The sequence below is a fragment of the Rhinatrema bivittatum genome, chromosome 18 (assembly GCF_901001135.1).
Source record: "Rhinatrema bivittatum chromosome 18, aRhiBiv1.1, whole genome shotgun sequence".
Classification (NCBI taxonomy): Eukaryota; Metazoa; Chordata; class Amphibia; order Gymnophiona; family Rhinatrematidae; genus Rhinatrema; species Rhinatrema bivittatum.
Window position 1 is genome coordinate 34,802,378 of NC_042632.1, and position 10,992 is coordinate 34,813,369.

Genomic DNA, 10,992 nt, shown 5'->3' on the forward strand with positions numbered 1-10,992 from the left:
CACAGAATGCTACAAATGTCCTGCATCCCCTAGCAATGTCATGAAGTCTGTTGGGGGGCGGGGGCTTCCTGCTAACATCCCTTCAGGAATGTTCCTCTTTTCTAGGTCATAGCACAACGGCAAGCGGCTGTTCAGTCCATGCACCTGAAAATCAGATCGGTATCAGTTTCACATACTAATTCAAAGACTGCCCAGGCAAAGGGTCAGTCTGTCTTTCTATACCACAGTAACCATACTAACCTACCTTACTTGCTGTAACTACCATGCATCACAGAAGACGGCTTTCAAGAAACCCTTAGCAACCAGACAATGGGAAAATAACGTCCGTATCCAACTTAGTGTTGCTTTTTGAAGACACATAGCTTGAGCTTCTCTTGCAAAAAGCAAAAGATGCAGAACAAAACTATAGAAGGAGATCACACTGTAAGGAAGATGACATCCTCTATTCTCAAAGTAGAAACAGGATCCAGGAGTTAACGTGAATAGAGAGAGCGTACAGGAAAATGTGCTAGATTTATGGTTAATGGCACCTGCTTCTCCCTAAAGCTGCATCTCATGGTATTCTGTTAGGATCCCTGGGCCTTTGGACTTAGATAACCACAAGTAAAAGACCTAGAGGGCAGATGTGGATCCACAAGGAACAGAGGCAGAAGAGCTTTGAGCACTAGCTGCTGTTCATGTGCCATGACGATGACAAAGGGTCAAAGAAGCTCCTTGTTCTTGACCCTGAGCTACCCTGCTTTCTCGGAGATGGGAGTAGGTGATCCATAGCATGATTGCACTAAATGCTATTTATGTGCTAAATCTTGCAGCAAAACTTAATTTTGTTTCTTGCATGTCAGATGTGCCAGATATTAATTAATACGCGGATATCCAAGCCTCATGTGGCTCGTTCTTGGCATGCGGCTCAGCAGCACCTTGAGCCTACTGATCCTCTTGAGCTTTCACCAAAACATGTATCAGTTCAGGTTGTTGCTCTTGATATGCCCAGAAATGCTTATAATGCTTCCTGTCGGGATTAATGACCGTCTGACAGGAATCTCTCTGGGATGATGTCTTCCCCTTTTGGCCTGGCTCTGGAGTAGCAGGAGAGAATTAAGATCTAGGCAAAGAGGAAGCCCTTCTACCTCAGCATCCTCTTCTGGCCATGGCTGTGTTAGAGGAAGTTCCGAGGAGCCCACCCACCAGTACCTGAAGGCCCTGTGTGGAACCGACAAGGGGGTGCCTGAGGCGGAAGTGAAAAGAGAATAAGAAGAAGGCCTTTTGTCCATCACGCCGCTGTCTTCTGCGGCATCCCCTACCTTAGGATCTTCACTATGCTGCTGTGCTCCTCGGCATTGCTTAGACTTCACTTTATTACATGACAATAGATTCCATATCACTGCTTTGTTCTGGATTGTATCGTGGCGGTTTGTAGTTATGACACAGGAGGGTTACATATGCTGCTCATGTGGCATCTCTAGGATGCCTTCCCGATTTCTCCCTGGAGACCCATGAGGCGTGGTGTGGAGTTAAGAAGTGGTGAGGGACTTGGCTCCCATGATTGTTCCAGGGAGTGGTTGGACAGGTAAGTGCATGTCTGAGAAAACATGGGACCCTACCGTTCTGCTCGATTATAAAAAAAAGTACGTCTTAACTATTTCTAGGACTTTTGCTTTATGATTTGGCTTCTTTTTTTAAACAGAAAATCCGGTTTCATTTAATTTTTCTGGTTTAAACTATTGAAAAGTTGGTTTATATATATATATTTTTTTGTTCTGTTTTGTGCCTTTTGTTTTAATTGGGATTTTCATTGTCAAGTTAAAATTTTAAAATTAAAACTTGTAAAACTTTTACTGATTTTAATTGCCCCTCCCTCCTCCCTTGCTCGTTTTGAGGATCTACCCAACTCACTCATCCCTGCAGCCCCCACTACAGGCTCTCTCTGATCGGGGCCCCCCCTGCCTCTTCTCTTCCTCCGCCTACCATCACTGTGGCCTGGACTCTGCTGCCGTCCGAGCTCTGCTGCCCACCAGCTCTGCCGCTGCGTCTTCCATGCGAGGCACGTGGGAGCGGGGCAGGAATACAGAGAACCCCCACGTGGTTCAAACTCGCATGAAGCCCAGTCGTGGCAAAACGGAGGAGCTGGAGGGGGAGGGAGTTGCGCAACACGATAAGCACGAGGCGGCTTTTTTTTTTTTGGTATTTATTTATTTTTATTTATTTATTTATTTTATTTATTTATTATTTTTATTATACCGAGTTTCATGATAAGAATCACATCAACCCGGTTTACAATTAACATGTGTGTGGAGGCAGGGAGTAACATAGTGATAAACATTTAACTTATAACTTATATTTAACTTATATTTAACTTATAAAACAGCAATTTCATTTTTTTTACCTGTAGGGGAGGGGGATAGAGTAGCCAACTTTCAAGTGTGAAGTTTCCAAACGCTTGGAGATGATGTCCAACATCTTCGCTGATGGGGGTTTAAGCGCCAGCACTCTTATTGCCACACTTCAGCATTAGAATATAAGAGCAGATAAGGGCCCCTCTACTCTGCCCAGGTTACTTCCCGTTGCTCTCTCTTTCCCCTCACTTCATTGTTGTTAATGATCCTCTGCACTTGCCTCGTGCTTTCTTGACCTGTTATTGTTTTTTTTCCCCTCTCTCATCGCCCGGCGGGAGGTTGCTCTATGCATCCACCACCCTTTCTGAGAAGAAATAGTTCCTGAAGCTACTCCCGAGTCTACCCTTTTGCAGCCTCATACCTTGACCACTAAGTCTCAATCTTCTTTATTCTGAAAGTTTGATTTTTTTTTTCCAGCTCAGGGGCCAAACTACTGTTTTGTAAAATTTTTTAGGTCTCTACTTAACTTGAGGACTGAAGTCCATAATCTGCTATTAATCAAATTGACTTGGGGGAATAGGCACTATTTATAACCGGCATTAGGAGCATGGGCTTGGCCGGGTGCTTGGATCCTGGATTGACCACTGTTGGAAACAGGATGCTGGGCTTGATGGACCCTCGGTCTGGCCCAGTCGGTTCTTACGTGTAAGCGACACAAAATAAATACATTCATATATTGAAGAAAAGATAATTGCAGAGGAGAACTGAATGCGAACCTGCAGCTGGGGGAGGGTCTAAAATCAGGACATTTCCAAACATTTTAACCCACCTCCTTTTTCCGTATAATACCCCAAAATCTATAGAATCTAGAAAAAATCAGGTCAGTCAGCAACCCTAGGAGGTGGCAGTGTCTTACCTGTTAAAACAAAAAAAGCAGAAGCTTCTTCCTTCTATTCTGGGCGTGCACTGAAGGAATTTGGTATAATTTAGCTGTGTGTTCTTCTCATTTGGATCTGTGCCCTTGCAGATTTTCCTCTAGGGATCTTATGTTCCAGCTCCGTGGTAATATAGAACACTTCCTATACACAGCTTAAGCACATGGAAAAAAAAATAGTAATGAAGACGCATAAAATGCAAGCAAGGCACTAAGTGCTTATTTATGTGAAGGAATCACAGCGCGACACTAACACAGGTTACTGTGAACGGCTCTCTCCTGTGTCTGCAGTGAGTTTTACATTCAAGAATTGCTTCAGTGCTGCAATACAAAACCATTGATCCAGCGCCATTCATAAAAAGTAAATACCCAATAAGATATGGAGCAAAATGAAGCAGGGGTTGTAAATCAGGAAAACAGGTTTAGCTTAAGTTGAAAAAAAAAAAAAAATCAGGCAAATTATCAGTGAAATTAAGTAAAAATGAAAACAAGGGATATCCATCTGACCCTCCCAAATCGCTGCTTGCCACAGCCCATCTGCTCTCTAAATGGATGAACTGACCCCAGTGTTCAAACCACGTCATCAATTTCTGCATATTTTCCCTGTATATTTTTTGCAAAACTTTGGGGCTCATTAGCTCTCTATAATTTTCATGCTAAATCTGAAAGACATTCATCTTATCCTAAAATATGATGCCATGTGGGGGTTTTTTCCCCCCCCCACAATCAGGTCGATAGTGTACAGTGCGCTCCGGTGGAGCGCACTGTTAACCCGCGTTTGGATGCACGTTTTTGACGCGCTAGCTTTACCCCTTATTTAGTAAGGGTAATAGCGCGTGTAAAACGTGCGGCCAACCCCCTCCCCCCCGAAACTAATAGAGCCCGCAACATGAAAATGCATGTTGATGGCCGTATTAGTTATTCCTGCATGATTCAGTAAGTAAAATTCTGAAATTAGCGCCTACCCAAAGGTAGGCGTTAATTTCTGACAGCACCGGGAAAGTGCACAGAAAAGCAGTAAAAACTGCTTTTCTGTACACCCTCCGACTTAATATCATGGCGATATTAAGTCGGAGGTCCCAAAAGTTAAAAATAATTTAAAAAAAAATAAATTTAAAATTGGCCCGCGGCTTGAAAACCGGACGCTCAATTTTGCCAGCGTCCGGTTTCCGAACCTGTGGCTGTCAGCGGGTTTGAAAACCGACGCCGGCAAAATTGAGCGTCGGCTGTCAAACTCGCTGACAGCCGCTGCTCCTGTCAAAAAAGAGGCGCTAGGGACGCGCTAGGGTCCCTAGCTCCTCATTTTACCGCGGGCCCTCATTTGCATGGGGGCCGATACTAAATCGCGCGCACAGGAGCGTGGCCTGGGCTCTCGCCCGCTCTCCCACGACTTTTACTGTATCGGCCTGAGAGTTTTCCCAGTTTTTTTGGTGGGAATCTGCAGTTTTGTCCTGCACCTTTGGGCTTGTGACTGAGTAAGGACCACAGCCAGGATCTGGTGCCAGGAGTCTTCACTTGCAACTAGCCAAGGATTTTTTCCCCCTGTTTTACATCCCCTAACTCCCTTTCATCTAGGGGTTGCAGGGTCACTTCTTAGCGAGGGGGAGGAGAAAATCCAGCCACTGGGCATCAATATCACCCAATGCCCGTGATCCCCTCCCCTCCCAAGGGCTGTGAAAGCTGCCTCCTCGGCCTCCGTAGCTCCAGCCATCCAGGGAGGGGGAGACCTGCACCAGCAGTCAAACTACGGTCCCTCCACAGGGCAGGGTGCAGCCCTGAATTCCCCTTCTTTATAAACCAGGAGAGGTGTGAATATTTCAGGATGCCTAGTTAATTTAATTTAATCATTTATAAACTGCTTCTCCGGGTTTACAATCCTGCCCAAAACAATGTACAACCACCACATGAAAGCAAAACCATCTAATACAGTGTACACAAATTTGAACCCTGCTATGACAACTTTTGTTATGATTGTAGATATTGTAAGTAGACAAACATTAGAGAAGGAGTTTCCCTATAAGGAACTGAACAAGAAATGGAATCAGCAGGTGCCAACCAGTAGCATCAAGCAATGGCAAAACAACTTTAAAAAGGCTCAATCAATGGCAGTGCAGCTTTAAAAATGCTCAGTGACATCTCAATGTGCTCTGATCTCCCTGGATGTAAACTGAGCCTACTTGGTTTCCTATTTTAAGGAAAAGGGAGTTGGGGACATTAAGAGCATAAGGTGTGATCCTGGGGGTCACTCGGTGGTCAGCTATCTGTGGAAGAAATTTGAGTGAAAGTGGATGAATGGTTCAAAGGGTATTTGGCGAGAGGGGAGGGGAAGACAGACAAAAGAATCTCATAAGGCTATTTCCTTATAGGAAACGGGGTTAAAATATACCACCTAACATGCATACATTTCCAGGACCCTCAGGAGCGTGACTTTGCAGATCCCAAGACACACAGGCCTACAATTGCTCTTTAGGGCTCTGCAGAGACATCCAGGTTAGCTTCAACAAGTAGTTCCATGAGCATAATGCAGTTTGCAAATGTTTACCAGTTTCTAAATCAGCATAAATACTGGTGCATTTTCTGAATCTGTGAATCTTCATGAATGGAATTTTGCAGCATTTTTCACCATTAGGAAACTGAAATTTCCAGACACATTCTCACCTCTGTTCTACCCAGCAAAGCTGCCAGTCTTGGTCCCATCTACTTCACCTGCGAGTTAGCCTCCCGGTCTAACCCTTGATTTGATTGGTGGACAGAAGGTGCCCTCTGCTGGCAGGTCTGCGTTATGCAGCGAGGCTGCAAGGTCTCCCCCTCTCCGTAACTTTACATCCTGAGGAAACTGAAGTTGAAAGGGAAGGAAGTGCCACCAGTGGGGCTAAGACATTCATAATCAACATTAGATGAAAGGACCAAACAGAAATAAAACCTCCTCTATACACCAAATCCGCCTATTCTTGGAAATAATGTGAGCTTTGGACATCTAAGGCTTTCAGGGTGTTTTAAATAAAAAGGGAAGTTTAATAAAACAGGAACAAGCATGTTTGGAGAAAAAATAAGATGTCTGGGTAGCTTAAAGGTGCCGCTATACTCCGTGCTAATAATATCTCTGAGTTTTCTGAGATGGAGCCGGTAAAGTAACAAGGCAGCTTTTTCCATCAATGTGACTCAGTTCAGTAAGGGCCACCGATGGGGTCAGTTTCCAAATGCAAGTGAAGGAAGGAGCTGCATGTGCTATGCGCATAAGTTCATAACTTGCACACGTTTAGCCACATGAAAAACAATAAAACAAAACAAAAGAGGTGGTCTTGGGGGCAGGGAGAGTTAGGCAGCTATGCCCATAGTTTTAAATAAGTTCTCATGCAGGGGGCGATGTTGAGTAGCAAAACTAGCTCTATCGTGACTATGGAGTAGCTCATCTGCCAAGGCAAACTGCGCAGGTTGATTGCCTTTGAAAGCTGGAGAGCGTGAAGTACAGCTGCTAAAAGTGTCCACGCGTGCTGCTGTTTTATGCTGGCGGCAGCGGGAAATGAAATTGCGCATATATATATTTGAAAATACCAAGCACATACAGTTTTACTCCCTGCCACATGCATACCCGCTGGAATGCACCTTTTTAATGCAGCTGAGAAAGTATTCAGTGTGGTTCCTGCAGGGATGTCGTAGCCACTCGGATGAGGACAATCTTCAGGCAGGCCGGTTTGCCCAAGTAAATGGCTATCTACTCATGTAAGCATTCAAGAAGTACAAAGGATCTCAAGAAAAGGAACCACAGAAAAGAAATATCTGTTAAAACTGAGGGAGGCGAAGAAAGAATTAAGGAAAGCAAAAGGTCAAGCGGAAGAAAGGATGGCCAAACAGGTAAAGCGAGGACACAAAACATTTTTCAGCTGTATCAGTGAAAGAAGGGAGGTCAGACATGGTATAGTGAAACTGAAAGGTTACAAGGAGCAAGGTGTGGAAGGAGATGAAGAAATGGCAGAAATATTAAACAAATACTTCAGTTCGGTGTTCAGTAAAGAAGACTCTGGAGAAGGACCATTTCTGATTAACAAGACCGTAGATGGGGATGGAGTTGATGAAACTCTGTTTACAGAAGAGAATGTATGGGAAGAGCTAGGTAAACTGAAAGTGGACAAGGCCATGGGGCCGGATGAGATTCATCCGAGGATACCGAGAGAGCTCAGAGATGTGCTGGCGGGTCCGCTGAAAGATCTGTTCAATAGATCCCTGGAAACAGGAGTGGTGCCGCGGGATTGGAGAAGAGCGGTGGTGGTCTTGCTTCACAAGAGAGAGAAACCAGAAGCTATATGCTGGTTAGCCTCACCTTGGTGGTGGAAAAATTAATGGAGACTCTGCTGAAGGAAAGGATAGTAACTATCTACAATCCGGTGGGTTGCTCAACGCGAGGCAGCATGCATTCACCAGGGGAAGGTCCTGTCAGACAAATCTGAGTGATTTTTTTTGATTGTGTGACTAGAGAATTGGATCGAGGAAGAGCGCTAGATGTGATCTACTTGGATTTCAGCAAAGCTTTTGATATGGTCCCGCATAAGAGGCTTGTGAATAAAGCAAGAAGTTTGGGAGTGAGTGCCAAGGTGGTGGCATGGATTAGAAACTGGTTGACTGATAGGGGACAGATTGTAATGGTAAATGGAACCTACTGCAGAAGGGATAGGAGGTAAAGTTTGTCTATTTGCAGATGATACTAAGATCTGTAACAGAGTGAACACGCCTGAAGGAGTAAAAAGAATGAAAAGTGATTTAAGAAAGCTGGAAGAATGGTTGAAGATTTGGCAGCTGGGATTCAATGCCGAGAAGTGCAGACTCTTGCATCTGGGGTGCAGTAATCCAAAAGAGCTGTATGTAATGAGGGATGTAAGACTGATGTGCACAGACCAGGAGAGAGATCTTGGAGCAATAGTGTCTGGAGATCTGAAGATGGTGAAGCAATGTGGCAAGGCGATAGCTAAAACCAGAAGAATGCTGGTCTGCATAGAGAGAATAGTCGGTAAGAAAAAGGTGATAATGCACTTTTACAGCTCCTTGGTGAGACCTCACCTGGAGTACTATGTTCAGTTCTGGAGTCCGTATCTGAAGGGGGATAAAGACAAGATGAAGTCGGTCCAGAGAAGAGCGACCAAAATGGTGTGGAGTCTGTATCAGAAGAACTATGAGGAGAGGCTGAAGGATCTGAATATATGTACCCTGGAAAAGAGGAGGTGCAGGGGAGATACAATACAGACCTTCAGATACCTGAAAGGATTTAATGATGCACCAAGCGTCAAACCTTTTCCGTTGGAAAGAAATCAATAGAATTAGGGGTTTCGAAATGAAACTCCAGGGAGGACGACTCAGAACCAATGTCAGGAAATAGTTCTTCATGGTGGATGCCTGGAATGCCCTTCCGTAGGTGATGAAGACAAAAACAGTGAAAGAATTCAAAGGGGCATGGGATAAACACTGAGGATCCCTAAAACTAGAAAATGGAAATGAAGAGTGGCTGGGATAATTTGCTGTTCTGGCGGTTACTACCCTCACAAATAAGCTTACATACTGTAAATGCAACTCCATCATTGTTCTCTGCTTCAAAGGCAATTCAGGGATTTAGGCAATACCCAACAAGGGCCCTGACGTTTACAGCTTGAGAAACTGATAAGCATGGGGGTAACCTGACGGTGCAGCAGGATACTACCATAAGCTTACTGGGCAGACTGGATGAACCATTTGGTCCATGTAAATTGGTTTCAAAATTGATCTTGTCATTGGCTTGCCAGCAATGTCTAATTTAGGAGTCTGAAAGATATGTGCACCGATCTCTCCCTATAACCACCACACAGTCCGGCAATTTATGCAGTTCCCTTGCGTGTGCGTAACTGTGCAGTTAGGTGCACCATGGAACGTACATCTGTAAATTAATATGTGCTATGAAGCTCACTTCCAAAGGAATTTCTTTTGGTAAAACAGTGCTTTATCTGTGGAAAAGGTTCATTAAAAAAGCACCTGCCAAGTTATATGAGTAAACATATGCACGTATAGACTGTATGCGTGTAAATTTACCAGGACTGAGTAGAGGCGGTCCAGGGGCAGGGTTTGCATGCACGCACACACTTTTGCATTTCCAGAAGTATGCACGTAAAGTTTCTTGAGAAAAGTCAACAACTTTGCAGGTGCACATGTGTGCAGGTAAGATTTCCGGGGGGTAATTTTCAAAGGGAAAGTGGAAACCAGTGTAACTTGTGCATGCATTTGCTTTAAAATAATTCAATCAGGACTCTAGCATGATAACATCTGCAGTGGCTGATGGGAGTTTATTTGAATAATAGGATTATTTTCCTTGAGACACAGGGCCACAACCTATCCTGGAATTGTCTCATGCCCTGTGCGCGCCCGAAGCTTAAGCAGGAAGGACTTCTCTCCTTGCAGCCTGGAACATATACTAGATCACAAAATCCATCCCCTTTGAACAGCCTAACCTGACTTCTCATCTCCAGCATTACAATCCTTCAGAAATAGTCAAAAAATAGAGAATCTTATAACACAGCAACCTAGTAACGACAGTAAAAAAAGGACTAAATGGTCCATCCAGTCTGTTCAGCAAGCTTATGGTAGTAACTGCCACGCCATGTAGGTCACCCCTAAGTTTCTCTTTAAGGATAATTTGTGGAGTTACCCCCATTCCTTACGATAAGGGTAGTAATATTTGCAAGCAACTGTCAAACCCATAAAACAAATTACCGCTAGCAATATTTTACTGGGTAAGGAGCCTTCCTGAAAATCCAGGCAATGGCTTGCTTTGCTCTTGGGACTTGGCCGTAGAAGCAGTCCTGTGCATTTTCCCTTGTCTGCATCTCACTGCCCCCCCCCCAGATCGTAAACGTCGGGGCCCATGGTGGTTGCTCTCCGATTCCACTTCCCCCTTTCCCCCACCCCGTCTTCAAAGCGAATAGGGATAGAAACATAGAAATGACGGCAGAAAAAGACCAATCGGCCCATCCAGTCTGCCCAGCAAGCTTCGACTCTTATTTTCCCATACTTTATCTGTTTCTCCAACCACCAACGTCAGGGCTCTTGTTGGTAAATGTTTGATTCAAATTTCCTGCCATTGATGCAGAGAGTAATGTTGGAGTTGCATCAAAGGTTGCAGTTGTGTCAAGAGTATCAAGGTTTATTGGTTGACAGTAATAATGCCCGTGCTTCTCTAAGGGTAGGAACTGTCGCACTGAGGGGGTTGCCCCCATGCACCCTTTTCTTCATTTCCATCCTCTAAGCCTTTGGGGACCCACAGGGTTTATCCGATATCCCTTTAAATTCTTTGATTGTTTTCTTCACTACCTCCTCTGGAAGGTCATTCCAGGCATCCACCATCTTCTCCATGAAGAAGTATTTCCTGACGTTGGTTCCGAGGCTTCATTTTGTGACCCCCATCGTTCTGTTTCCAACCAGGGATTACAAAATGAGGAAGGGGACTACGCAGAACCAATGACAGGAAATATTTATTCACGGACAGGGAACTCATCTGTTATTCCCACTCTCATATGGGGGACCACCTTCTTTTGTAGATGAACACAGCTCCTTGTCTGCACCCCCAATCCAGCCGAGAGATGCCTAACTCTGCAGGCCCCAAGTCTCAGCAGGCACTGGCCCTTATATCAGCTTCCTTTTTCAGGACACAGCAAGAGGGGGTACAAGAAGATAGGTAACTCTGGTCCTGACGTGCCACAAAACAGG